The following is a 15,257-nucleotide window of genomic DNA, read 5'->3' as shown; positions in this document are numbered from 1 at the left end:
TAAGAAATTCCAAGGGAACAAATTAGCTTCTTTTAAAATTTAAAATTTATTTTTTAAATTTTATTTAATTGATTAATTTAGAGTATTTTACCAGGATTATAAAAATCATATTCTTTTCCTCCTCTCCTAACAACCCCCTCCCATAGCTGACACACAATTCCACTGGGTTTTACATGTGTCATTGGTCAAAACCTATTTCCATATTATTGATATTTGCACTAGAGTGTTCATCTAGGGTTTATATCCCCAATCATATCCCCATTGACCTGTGTTTCTACTCCCACAGTTCTTCCTCTGATGTGGATAGAGTTCTTTCTCATAAGTCCCTCAGAATTGTCCTGGATCGTTGCATTGCTGCTAGTGGAGAAGTCCATTATATTTGATTGTGCCACAGTGTATCAGTCTCTGTGTACAATGTTCTCCTGGTTCTGCTCCTCTCACTCTGCATCACTACCTGGAAGTTGTTCCAGTCTCCATGGAACTCCTCCACTTTATTATTCCTTTTAGCACAATAGTATTCCATCACCAACATATACCACAATTTGTTCAGCCATTCCCCAATTGAAGGGCACCCCCTCATTTTCCATTTTTTTGACACCACAAAGAGCAGAGCGCAGCTATGAATATTCTTGTACAAGTCTTTTTCCTTATTATCTCTTTGGGGTACAAGCCCAGCAGTGCTATGGCTGTATCAAAGGGCAGACAGTCCTTTATCGCCCTTTGGGCATAGTTCCAAATTGCCCTCCAGAATGGTTGGATCAATTCACAACTCCACCAGCAATGAATTAGTGTCCCTACTTTGCCACATCCCCTCCAGTATTCATTACTTTCCTTTGCTGTCATGTTAGCCAATCTGCTAGGTGTGAGGTGATACCTCAGAGTTGTTTTGATTTGCATTTCTCTATTTACAAGAGATTTAGAACATTTTTTCATGTGTTTATTGATAGTGTTGATTTATCTGAAAAGGAACAAATTATCTTAATCAATGCAGAGTGGTAATTTTTCTGTAGCTTTTATTCTTAGAAACATGTTCAAGTAACTGATTTAGGATCCTGATGCTATTATGTGTCAAAAAGACTTGAACCCAGATCTTAAATCAAGGTTCGACAATGTTGCTTCTAATCAAATGACTCACTTTTATATAGCTCTTTACAAGGCTTGTACTTTATATAAATTTTCTAATTTGATAATAATTGACATTTGTTAATCACTGTAAAGGTTACAAAATATTGAGCACAATTCCAGCAGGTGAGCCTCACAATAACCCTGTGAGACAGGTTCTAATGCTATCATTATTCCCATTTTATAGATGAGGAAACAATCTCAGAGAAGCTAAGTGGGTAGTCCATAGTGATATAACTAGTTTCAGAAGCAGTATCTGAACCCAGGTCTTCCTGATTTGGGGTATAGTACTTAATTGACTAATGCCTGTGATTTAATGGAAAAATTGTTAGATTTTTTTTTACAAATGAGTAAATTAAGGCAAAGAGGTATGAAACAGCTTGTCTAAATCTTAATTAATAAGTAATGGGACTTGAAATTAGATCACAAGGCCATACATCTAGAACTAGAAGGGACATTAGAAGCCTTCTATTTCAACTCCCTTATTTTATAGATAAAGAAACTGAAGACTACCAAAGTTAAGTGAAAGCAGTTGGGTGGTTCAGGTTGAGTGCTGGGATAGAGTCAGGAAGATCTAAGTTCAGATTGGACTTTGGACACTTTCTAGCTATGTGACCCTGGGCAAATTACTTAGCCTTGGGTTGCCTCAGTTTCCTCATCTGTAAAATTAGTTGGAGAAAGAAATGGACAAACCACTATCTTTACTAAGAAAATGCCAAATTGGGTCTGGATAGAAACAAATGAACAATGACAAAAATAAAGTTAAGTGACTTGCCTAAGATCTTCAATGATAGTAGTGAGATTTGAACTCAGGTCCTCTGACCTGGCCTTGAACCACTTTTTAAAAAATGATACCATGCAGATCTTCTGATTCAAAACATATTGCACTCCTTAATTAGGATTTATCCTCCTCATCCACTTTTATATGACTATATCTGTTCAGAGATTTAAAATAACAAATGGTTCAACTAGAGTTGGAGTCAGAAAGATCTGGGTTAAAATATTTCCTCAGGTTCTATTTATATGACTCACTTAACCTCCATGTTGCCAGATTCCCTCATGTCTAAACTGAGGGAGTTGGAGTCAATGCCTCTACGGACTCTTCCAGCTCATATTTTATTATCCTATCATCCAATGCACCTCAGCTAGTGAACAAGGAGCTGAGAGATAGTAAAACTGGACATTTTAAAAGGAAAAAAATGCTGGTAATCCTTTTGTTCCTTTTATCTTCAGACAGCACAATGGGTCATTGTCAATACAAGAGCACAGAGAGGCAGCTGGGTGGATCAGTGGATAGAGAGACAGGGAGCCTAGAGAGGAGAGGTCCTGGGTTCAACATGGTCGCAGACTCTTCCTAGCTTTATGACCCTGTGCCAATCACTTGACCCCCAATCCCTGGCTTTCTTCTGCCTTAGAACCAATATGCAGTACTGATTCTAAGATAGAAGGCATGTGCTTAAAAAAAATAAAAATGGAAAAGTGCAGATGGTGCCCTAAACTCCCCTCAACATTTTCCGAGTTTTAAACTTATTATATTTTAGTGATATTATTCAAATAGCTTATTTAATATCAAAATGGGGAAGTGGGGGGAGTTATGCTTCTTCATGCTTGAATCACATCCTGAAAATGAAGTCATACATTTTTAAGATTTCCCTGCTTTTTTCCCTTTCATTTCATGGTGACCTCCTTAAAGATCTTGTTTCCAATTGTCATTTTCTATATTCTGAATCATTTCCAAATTCTCAGGAAGTATGCTCAGATAAATTAAGGCCTGACATAGATACTCATGTGGAAGCACTGTTTCTACATCCAGTCAGACCCAAAGAGAAGCTGGACTAATGAGTTCTCTCTGCTGATAATGAGACTTGCCCTACAGCTGGAATATTTGGGAATTTGCAATTTTGATAGAAACATTAGTCAATTTGCAGGCAATGGAAATATAATTTTTATGGAGGGAAAAGAAGCAGTGAGTGATGAATGGCTCACTATTCAGATTTCTTCACAATTACCACCTCTTGGCTCCTTCCCTAAAAAATACCTGCTGGTATGAAATCTGGCTATATTATTTCCAGAGGTTCTGCCTTTGAATGCAGTAATTTTATAAGTGGCATTTCAGTCCCACAGAAGCAATATATCAAGTGTTGTAAATCATCTCTCTGCGTCAGTATTGAGTCTACTGAGTTGGCATTTATTGAAATATCAGTCAGTCTGGGGAGAACTGGTACCCACCAAGGATATGAAGTTGGATGGTTGCCAGGTGACTTTCTCTCTCTTGGGCTACTCATTATAAGTGGTACTTTGTTCTGTCCAGTGAAGATCGGAACCCAAGCTTCATCCCTGTTGACTTCAAGCTGAGTACAGTCCAGAGAAAGCCTCAAAAAGGTCAAGGAGATGAATTTGGGGGCAGGATTGAAAGATGTTGCCTTTTGGTGATAGGCTAAGATAATTATCACTTCTTAGTTTGGAGAATCAGAGAAGTTATGATCAAAGTTGATAAAATTATAAAGAAAACACAGAAAGAGTGAACCAAAACTTTCTTAGATTCTAGTATGTCAGAAGAAGGGGAAATGCTTCAAAAAAGTCTGAAAAAAGGTACATTTGAGAAATTCAAAAGAAACTTATAATTTACATCCCAAAGGGTAGTCTTTTAGGATTCATTGCTAGAATACTAATAATTGCTCACATTTGTATGATTCCTTTAAGGTTTTCAAAGTTCATGCAGTATTTTATTTGTTTCTCCCAGAAACCCTATGAAGTGGGTACTCATATTCTCCTGTTTTTTACATGTGTAAACTGAGGTTCTGAGGGTTTAAGTGACTTATCCAGGGTCCCATAACTAGTAAGATTTTGAGTTAGGATTTGAACCCAAAGCATCCTGACTCGCAGACTGCTTTATATCCACTACACTTGCTTCTCATACTTAATAGTAATAGCTACATAATAGACTATGAAGGGAAGCTGTCATGTTTTAGAAAAATGTGTCTAACCTGGAAGTGACATTGGAGTGGCAGGGGCAGTAGTAAGAAGTCCATTGGTGTCTTGTTTGAAGCAGGTTATTGGGTTACTTGGACTATGGAGGCAATAGCATTTCTAGGCAGCTAGATAGCTTGGTAGATAGAGTGCTAGGTCTGATGTCAGGAAGACTTCATCTTCTTATATTCAAATCTGACTTCACTTACTAGCTATGTGACCCTGGATAAGTTGCTTAACTATTTGTCACAGTTTCCTCATCTGTAAAATGACCTAGAGAAGGAGATGGCAAAGTACTCCAGTATCTTTGCTTTGGCAAATCCAAAATGGTATCATGAAGAGTGAAATATGATTAAAATGACTGAGCAACATTGGGTTACTTGGGCTTTGGGGGCAATAGCATTTCTTGTATTCTCATGGAATGTGGATACAGTTGCAATGACATGTCCTGCTCAGGGATGAAAATGGAACCTAAAATTCTCCCTGGAATGACCTGGAGATTAAGTCACCATGGTCCTGTCTATATTCCTGGAATTTTCACAGTAGTGAAGTGGGGAGGGGTGTGGATATGGAGGTGATTGGGAGGGAGAAAAGGTTAACTTCTTTATGTTGAATATTCTGGATTTTACAAAAAGCACTTTGAAAAAAGCAGTCAGCAATTTTTGAAGTGCAAAAATAGCTCAGCCATATTATGCAACACCTTCCTTCCTACTGCAGTTATTAAACATCTGTTCTCCCGCCAAAGCATAGAGCATATCCATGGGTAGCTTCCATTAATGTGAATGGAAGCTCTTACCTGCCATAACAGTTCTGCACTCTGATGGAGCCTATTCAGCTTGCCCAGGAAACTTGTCCATTTTATGAATTGACAGGTCTTTGGTGCCGATCCAAGTGCAAGGGAAAATTGTACACAAATTCAGGACTGCAAATAAAACCATTGTCCACTTATGCTACTTGATATTGTTTTCCATCTAATATGATCCAGGATAGCTAGATATCAACCACTATGTTGACACAGAAAATCCACTATATACATGCTGGACAAGAAAAGGTCATCATCCTTTCTCTCTCTCTCTCTCTCTCTCTCTCTCTCTCTCTCTCTTTTCTCTCTCTCTCTCTCTCTCTCTCTCTCTCTCTCTCTCTCTCTCTCTCTCTCTCTCTCTCTCTCTTTTTGTCTTCTCCATAGTTCAGAGAATTAGTGATAATAGAATAGCTAGAAACAGAAACTCTTCTACCAGCTCAGTCCTCTGCTGAGGGTTTTGATTATGGTATAACAGGGGAGTACAGAGGGGACATTGAATTAAATCTGAGGTATATCAGTATTCCATGAAAATATCTAAGAAGCTTCTTTATGTTTTTCTTCATATTCTTAGCTTTTGTGCATATAGATTTTCAGTTTCCCAATGGACATTCTATTCCAGTTTTCTTCTTCATTATCATGATCATTATTATATGATGTTCATATAAAATCATAGTTAGATGATGGTGATAGTGATAGTGATGCTATTTCAAAGAGCTGTGATTTGTTGATATTGAATTTCCTTTAGCTACACAAGAAACAGGATTATATACTTACTCTATAGGATTATGGAGAAGAAAATCTGATGTAAACTTTAAAGCATTATATAGAGTCTCCCAATAGTCTTACTGCAACTTTAAGTGAATAGAGTTTAATTTATTTCTACAGAAAATACTTGTATAAATCTGAATAGACTCGGTATTTATTCTTAGTTGGCAGCTTTCTCCTCTAAGTTTGTATGTAAGTGTATTGCTTGTCTTATGATGAGGGACCAAGGAGGAGGTTGTTAGGTGGTAGTAGTTAATGAAGAATCATCATAGAACTCTTCCCAGATCAGCATCCTTCTCATTTCAATATTTCAATCATAGAGAATGAAAAAAAAATAATGAGAGGAACATTTGCTATGCTCAAAGGAAGTGATCACTATATCCTCATTGAATTGAGTGCTAGCTATAATACAGGAAAGAGAGGAATAGAAATAATCCCCTCTTAAACTTCATCACTACTCTTGGGAAAATTGTGGGTCTTCTATTGAAGGAAAACTAATTGTCCTTTAGTGACTACAAGGAGAATTGTATTCTGGTTTTTAAAAAATGTTGGTATTTTATGGGCTTTTATCACCTTAATTTCCATATTTTTTTCCTTCTTCCTCCTCTACTCATGGAACCAACTCCCTAACAAAGAATAAAAAAGAGAAGGGGAAAGGAGAAAGCAGTCAAGCATCATTAACCAACAAATCAACCAGGCTTAACATCATATGCATTCATAGTCCCTCACCTCTGAAAAAAAAAAGAGTGGAAAAAATCTTTTACTATGTCTTCAAGATCAAGCTTTTTTTTTTTTTAAATCATCATACAGGCTTTGTTTTGTTTTGTTTTGTTTTCTTTTTACATTATTGTAGTCACATGCACAGACACACAGACCCCCCCCCCACACACACATTTTTCCTGTTTTTTGCTTACTTCATTTAGCCTCAATTCATAAATTAAGCTGGTTGCTAAGTTCTTGATTCATTTGATTTCCTATCTTTAAGAAGCAATTTAATATGGTGAAAATAATTCTAAATTTGGAATCAAAATACTAAGGTTAAAATCTACCTGTGTAACCTTGGACAAGTTAGGTAACCTCTCTGGTCTCAGTTTCTTCATTTGTAAAGTGAAGTTGACTAGATGACTTCTAAGCTCTAAATCAATCATCTTAAGATCCTGTGTCTAAGCTAGACTCATCTCTAAGCATGAAGGAAAATATATGAATAGAGGGCAGCTAAGTGGCTCAATGGATTGAGAGACAGGTCCAGAGTTAAAAAAGAGTAAAGTGAAAATATATTTTAATTAGAATTTGATGTAGTAAAATTTTTTAATTATTAAAAATTTTTTAAAGTAAAAAAGAGTAAAAATTCCTGGATTAAAATCTGAGTTTTAGACACTTCCTAGTTCTATGACCTTTGGTAAGTCATTAATACCCCATTGCCCAGCTTTTTCTGCTCTTCTGCTTTGGAACTAATGCACAGTATTGATTCTGAGACAGAAGGTAAGGTTTCTAATTTTTTTTAATATCAGGTAAAAGGCAGGTAAAAGTCATATCAAAGCCATCCCTGAAACTGTTTTCAGGCTCTATTTTCAACACAGGGTCATAGAAAGAAGTAACTTGTTTGCTTGCCTTTTAGAAGGCTGAATTAAATTTCCTTGGCTTGCTCTTATTTGATAACTCTTATCACTGTTGATTTTTATTTGAAAGATGTCAGTTTTAAAAAATGTCTTGCTTGGTTCAGTTCTCTGGGTTTGCTGGAACCAGTAAAAATTCCCTTGGGTAAATGTGATAACTCTTTGCAAATATTTATCTGTAGAATCTCAATTTGCTTGACAAACATGACTGATAATGGCACTGGGACCTCAAGAGGATATCAGGCATGCAGGACAGGGGAGGAGCCAATGCTGTGTCTCACATTAGAGCTGAGACAATCTGGCCTCCAGCTTTGTCGCAGAAGAACAAGACTTTGTCTCAGGACCAACTGGCAATCAGCCTGGTCTGAAACCCTAGGGGTGATGTGCTTTGAGGGCAGCCTGAGAATGCATATGGTGGTGGAGAGAGAAAGACTAAGAACTGCAACGGGACTGAATAAATACCTTTCTTAGTGCTTCTTTGGCATTGCAGACTTGCCAGGGCCAATCACCATCACTGTGGGACCAGTTCTGAAGTGAAGACCATGACTTCACTTCCGGATTGGTTCCCTCCTTTGTGCTCCCCTGGAACAAAACCCTCCCTCTTTTGTCTGTTGATCAAAAAGGTCATATGCCAATACAACAATGTTAAGCCCATCACTCCCAGTTATTGGATCACTGGTTCAACAGATCCCAATATCAGGAAATTTAAAGGGCTCAGAAGTGACTAGACCTGAACCCTAAGTAAAAAACCAATCAGATTATTTTAAGGTCATATGCTAGGCATAATTACTGTTCAAGTGTGATGAGACAGAAACTCAGGAAGCTAACTTCTTGAAATAATATACAGCCATGTAGAAGCTTTAGATATTTTTTTTCATGCAAAACTTTATTTTTGATAAATTATTCTATGGATAAGAGCCCTAGTTAGGATATATCAGGAAATCACTGTACACTGTTTTCTCATGTAAAGACAGGATTAATTGAGGATATTTCTCCTCTTCCCATAGTGGATATAACTCCAGTGAAATAAAGGCCTCTTGAAGACAGATCTATAATTTTATTTTATTTTGTATGTTCTGTACTTTGTATGGTCTCTTGCATGCAGTAAGTACTTAATAAAGAACTCATTTCGAATTGGTTGGCTTTGGCAGCAGGTGGCATGGAAAATGTAGTATAATGCAAAGAACATTGACTTTGAGTCCTAACCTGCTTCTGACTTTTGCTGCCTGTATAACCATGGGCAGGTACCATAATCATGCTGGTTCCTAGTTTACTCATCTGTTAAATAAGCGATTTGTACCAAATGGCTTCTGAAGCCCCTTCAGTTCCGTATCTTTGAGCCTATAATATAAAAATACATTTTTTTCAACATCAGTGAGAGAGTTCATTTTTCTAACATCAGATACAGGAAGCATTTAAGTTTTCATAGAATAATAGTTATCCCCAAAAGCCAACTAGAATCAACAACCAGGAAATGTTTATTGAGCCCATATTCAAGGCGAGATCCCCAATATTCTGGTAGATACAACGAAATATAAAGCATGATCTCTGCCCTCTAGGAACTTACAATCTAGTTGAGTTAAGTAGAAAAGTCATGTACACATGACAAGTTAAATAATGATATGATAATTAAGTTAGAACATAAGATAGCAATGCAAGTGCTACCACCTGATGAAATGCCAAATAAATTATGTAGATAGTAAATACATCAATTTAAAGAGAATAATCATTAAAGGACAGAATAGTATGAGAAGACTTCATTGAAGATTCAGGGCTTGAACTGTCTTGAAAAATGTGTAGAATACATATAATTGGACAAGGAATTGGAGAAAATTCTTTGATTTCAACCTAACACTGGAAAATAATGCTGTTCATGTAAAAAAATAAACCAAATAGAACCCAAACAGGAACAACACAAAGGAACCATTTGAATTAAAAGGCATCTCCAGTATTTACAGCACAATCATTTTTCAGGCAGGTCTTAGAGAAGAGTAGGGATGTCATTGCCCAAGGACTCACTCGTTTCTAAGCTACCCTTTGGCTGCTCTGCTTGAAGTTTTTGTTTCTGGTGTGGTCTCTAATACATAATATAGATGCTCTCAAGTGGTTATTTCTCCATCTGAGAGTTAAAGGAAGAGCTTTCTTTTCAAGTTAAAACTCTAGACAACCAGTTATGGCCCAGAGCTACCTTCTGTAACCTCTGTTTATCTTTTCCTTATGCTTATTTCTCTTTTTTCCGCATCCAATTTCTGGATATTGATTATCTATACTTGTAGAAAAATCATTTTGGTCCAGAAAAATCTCTAAATCCCTCTCAGCTTGGCATATATTCTGAAGATGCTGGTCTGGCTATATAAGCTAATTCTGACATGGGAGCTAGAACCATACCACATTCTCAACAGACACTGAAGTCTGATGCATAACCCAAAGGATCTATTGATGGTCCACATACTGCTGCCCTGTTACCAGTTTGTTAAGGATTGGATTCTTTGGTTGAAATTCTGTCAAAACAAAGGAAGTAAACAAATCCTGTTCAGTTTACTATATGATAAAACAGCTCATTTTCTTGATTGTCAAAGCCAGGATAAAACATTCTTTGTGTTTCTCATGTAATTACATTAAATTAAACTATACCAACAAGCAAATATTATGCATCTGCTGTATGCCTGGCACTGAGAATATAAAGTAAAAAAAACAGCTCTTGCCCTGAGGAGTTGGGGAGACTACACGTGGAAAGGGATAGGATGTGTATATATATATATGCATATATAGTAACATTTAAATTAATATACAATAACTCCAAGTATTATATTTTATAAGGTTTGTTAATAATCACTTGAAGTAGAAGAAATAAAAGAACAAAATTATGAAAGCCTAAGTAAATAACACGTGAGTAAAATTCTTCTGCCTGGCTTTCCCCCAATCTCCATATTTCCAGAAGAACAGAGAGCAGGCAGGGCTACTACACTCACAACTTTATCTCCAAAATGTAAGGATGTAATGTGACAAAGAAGCTGGGAAGCTGGGAAAGAGAGTTCTGGGGAGACAAGCTTTAATTATGCAATACCCATTTGAGGAAAGACTTTAATAACTAGGGAAATGAGAGAACTCCTCTTAGAATTCCTTGTTTACTTCAAAATTCTTCTCTCATTACACCTTCTAAGGAAAGTCTTTTTTGATACCTCTACTTTATGTACTGTCCATCCAAATATAATATTGTATTTATTATATGTATTATTTATGTCTATATCTTAACATAGAATATAACCTTTCTGAGAGCAGTGACTTCTTCATTTTAATCTTTGTATCTTTAGCACATCATTTGTCACATAATAGGAACCTAACTAATGTTTGTGCATTGGCTGATCAATCAGAAAATACCTCTTGTAGAAGAAGGCAATTGAGATGATGAACCTCATAGGGAGATAGAGCTTCTCAGAGGTAGAAGGAGAACATTCCAGGAGCAGAGGAAAACCTGGTCAAAGATACAGAGGTAGGAGATGGAAGGTTAAGTTCAAGCAACACCAAGTAGACTTGTTTGGCTGGAATGTGGAGGGCATGTGTGACATGCATGCCAAGCAGAGGGGAACGTTTGATCAACTTGGAAAGAGAAGTTGGAGTCAGACAATGAAAAGATTTTTAATATCAAACATGAGGAGTATTATTACATGAGAACTCAGTATTAAGGAATGGGTATCAATGTTTCTTAGACTAAATTTATAATACAAAATAGTATTAAGGTAGTGACCTTATTAATAAATTCTGACATTTATTAGGGACTTAATGGATCTACAACATTATACTAGGCACAGTAGGAAATATAAAAAGAGACTGGCAGTAGAATATCCACTGTCAGTGAGTTTATAGTTTAAATAAGAGATTTTATAGGTGGTATAACCAGATTAAGTGGTAGCTGGGACAGCTAGGTGGCTCAGTGGATAGAGAGACAGGCCCACGGATGGGAGGTCCTGGGTTCAAATTTGGTCTCAGAAAATTCTTAGTTGTGTGACTCTGGGCAAATCACTAAAACATAATTGCCTAGTCCTTACCTTGATACTTAGTATCCTTTCTTTTTTTAAAAAAAATTTATAAACCCTTACCTTCTGTCTTGGAATTAATACTGTGCATTGGTTTCAAGGCAGAAGAGTGGTAAGGGCTAGGTAATGGGGGTTAAGTGACTTGCCCAGAGTCACACAGCTGGGAAGTGTCTGAGGCCAGATTTGAACCCAGGACCTCCCATCCGTGGGCCTGTCTCTCTATCCACTGAGCCACCCAGATGCCCCCTTAGTATCCTTCCTAAGACAGAAGGTAAGTTTTTTTTTTGTTGTTGTTGTTGTTTTTAAGAGTGGAACTGTTCTGATTGAGTACAAGGGGGAAGCAACCCTATCTTTTTCAGAGGGAACAAATAAAAGGCAACATATTCATTAATATTGACTCTTTTAGTTCTGGTTAACCCTTCTGCTTCTAGAGTGCATTCATTTTCAGTCATTGTATTTTTTTGGTGCTTCTTTAGAGCATGCCAAATCAGAGACTGGGCTGGAGTAGTGTAGGAAGACTTCGTGGGAGAAGTTAAGACTTGATTGAAGCTTTGAAAAGTATGTAAGATTTGGTTGGTGGACAAGGAAATAGGAAAAGTCCTTCGACTTCAAGCAAAATATGAGAAACATCTGTTGATGAGAAAGATAGACAGAGACACAGAGAGATAGAGATAGACAGAGAAAGCACTTTTATTTCTTAGTAGTGTTTGAAGCAGATTAGTAAACAACCTGTTCCATTGCCCAGCTTCTCCTGAAATTCTAATCAACCTAATGTATATCAAAATATTAATTTTATTCTTTTTTTTGTGGGCAAGAGTGGAGAAGTTTTAATTTGTAGATTTGAAAAAAGAAAACACCCTCAAGGGGCTTCTTACCTTTATGTGCTTAATTCACATTACTTTTTCAACCTAAAATACTCTTAATCTCCCCTCCCCAACTGTCCAAATTCCTTTATATCATTCAAAACCTAGCTTAAATACTACCTAGTACATGAAGGCTTCCTTGATTATCCTGATAGGAAATGGTCCATGATTTAACTTGGTATTTCTAACTTCCTTTGAACTAACTTCATACCTTTCTCATTTCACTCTGATGGTCTATTATGCATTATGACTATTTGTAATTGGCATTCATGCCGTATCCTCCTGTAGAATCATTGAGAGCAGGGACCATGCTTTATCTTTCTTATATCTCCAAGAGTATCCTTCCTACAGTAGGCACTTATGCGTATTTGTGGAATGGAATTAAATAAATGAAGGAATATAAATTAGATACAAGAAGAACTTGGTGATTCTCAAATTGTTGTACACTGGAATAGGTAACAGGCAAGATTTCAAGAACTCATCCCAAGGGATTTTTAAAAGAGGAAATATATCTCTGGGGAGAGTGTAGGTCTAGCCTTACCTCTATAAACAGAATAATGAATGAACTGGCTTCTCAGCATTTAAAATTTGGTAAATAGAAATAAGTAGTAATTTATAGGATATTGAGTTAAGTGTCATGGACAAAGTAGTGTCTTGTTATTTGGGAACGAGATTCTGGGAAGATTAATTTACTAAGGCAGAAATATGGAACTTGACAGTAGTCTTAACATAGATGAAAAGGATGGGAGTAGAAGACTGTTGAAAGCAGTGGGGGAGGGAGAAAATGTGCCATATCATAGCTGCTTTTTATTATGTCTCATATAGCTCATGAGACATAATAAAAATAGATATGACATATGAAGAAAAGTATTTGAAATGCATAGAAGTTCTCAAGATATAAAATCTAAGAATGGATCCAATGGGGAATACCTATTGAGGATATGACCTCCACTGGCTAGTCAATAGCACACCTAGTTAATTTAGGAAGATGATCTAGAACAACCCCCAAGGTGACTTTAATTTGGGGGATCTCACTGAAACTTGCTGAGATGAGACTCAAAACTGGAAAATGGCTATGGTCATAGGTACTTTATTGAACAGAAATAAGATAGGTAAAAGGAGTGGAGTAGCAATATATATTGAGATATTCATCAACAAGTGATTGTTAAGCATCCATTATGTGCCAAACAATATGCTAAGCATTGGGAAAATAAGAGGAAAAAGGAAGTAGTCCATCCTCAAGAATTATGCATTTAAAACATGGATACATTGAAATCTATTCTAAATCATTATGAAATAATCAAGTAGGTACTTGAAATTTGGGGAAGGATAGAGAAGTACCTCAAGCATAAAGAAGTAAAGCCAAGCTTTGAAGCTCTCTCATTTTTAGAAAGAAGCAAGTGATTCTAAGAGATGGAGGTAAAGTAGAAACCCATTCTAGGTAAGGATGAGAGCCTATATATATATATATATATATATATATATATATATATATATATATATATATATATATATGTCTCTCCCTTAGTCTCTAATTTGTTATTGTTGTTTATTCAGTTGAGGATGACTCTTTGTGAATCTAATTAGAGTTTTCTTGGCAAAGATGCTAGAATGGTTTTCTGTTTCTTTTTTCAGCTCATTATACAGATAAGGAAATTGAGGAACAGGATTAATTGACTTGCCCAGGGTTACATAGCTAATAAGTGTCTGAGACCAGATTTGAACTCTGGTCTTCCTGACTCTAGGCTCAGTACACTAATGTACCACCTAGCTGCCTACACACACACACACACACACACACACACACACACACACACACACCCCTACCCATCCACAAGTATATGAGTGGTTTGTATAGAGATGAAAGTTGAACTTATGGAAATAGATGAGGTCATCAAGAGAGAAGATAGAGGAAGAAGAGAAGAGGGCTCAGAACAGAGCCTTAGGGTATATTTAAGATCAAGGGGTGAGAAATTTATAGTGATGCTTCTAAGGAAATTGAAAAAGAAAAATCAGGTAAGTAGGAGGCAAACTAGAAGGGAGCAGTGCCATGAAAACCCAGAGCAATGACCATCCAGGTGGAGAGTGTGGTCAATAGTTTCAATTACTTCAGAGTAGTCAAGAAGGTTGAGGTTTGAAAAAGACCATTAAACTTGATAATCAAAAGATCACTGAATGGGCAACTCAGAGGCTCAGTGAATAGAGAGCCAAGTCTGGAAATGGGAGGTCTTGGTTTCAAATCTGGTCTCAGATACTTCCTAGCTGTATGACTCTGGGCAAGTCATTTAACCCCCAGTGCCTAGCTCTTACCACTCTTCTGCCTCAGAACCAATCTATAGTATTGATTCTAAGATGGAGGGTAAGGCCTTGGTTGTAAGGCTTAATACATGGAGAGAGACTGGATTCTGGATTCTGGATAAGGAGAGAGGTCAGTCTTCTGGATGATGTCAAAGTTGATGGGGTCAAGTGATGGGGGACTTTATTCAGAAATCCACTTGAACTCTTTCTATCTTGAGCAGCAGTTGGTAACTTCTTAGCTTGTGTTAATGATGATTCCATCCTTCAAAAAGTAGATAGAGCACCAAAGAGAAATTCTATTCCAGATCACATTCTAGAAGGGAAGATCAGTTTTTGGGGTAGAAATTTTGGGAGCTTTGTGGGGATGTGGTCATGAACTCTCAGAGCTTATCACAGATAGGAGGGCAAAAGCCAGGCATTGTGTACCCTGGGTTTTAGGAAAAGGAATGAAATTCAGTTCACTCAAGAGGCATATGCCCATGGACCCCTTTATTAGACAAGCTAAGGTTTGAGTTTAGGAGTTTTGAGGTTCACTAATTTGATGTGTGCACTCTTGTCTGATCCCATTAGAGTAAGTCCCTAGAAGTCAGGAGGTCAGTAGACTGCCACCTATTTTCATTTGTGATGAAGGAATAGTCAGTCCATTTCCCCCTATTAATCATGATTATTTGAACTCTTACTTTTATTGCCAACATTGAGCCACCTAAGTTCAAAGGAGAATGATCATTAAAGTGAATATGTGGGACAACTTTGGTAGGAGTTCCACAAGAATAATATATATTTT

General features: G+C 36.9%; 1 protein-coding gene across 1 annotated transcript in view; it reads left to right on the top strand.

Moving 5' to 3' along the window:
* GRIN2A (glutamate ionotropic receptor NMDA type subunit 2A) overlaps window positions 1-15,257 on the top strand; it is a 522,909-nt gene that overhangs the window by 313,178 nt on the left and 194,474 nt on the right. The gene's annotated exons all lie outside the window — the stretch shown is intronic.

The sequence above is a fragment of the Monodelphis domestica genome, chromosome 7, assembly GCF_027887165.1.
Source record: "Monodelphis domestica isolate mMonDom1 chromosome 7, mMonDom1.pri, whole genome shotgun sequence".
NCBI classification, from domain to species: domain Eukaryota; kingdom Metazoa; phylum Chordata; class Mammalia; order Didelphimorphia; family Didelphidae; genus Monodelphis; species Monodelphis domestica.
Note: the sequence above shows the minus strand (reverse complement) of the source record. Positions and strands in the feature narration are given on the sequence as shown.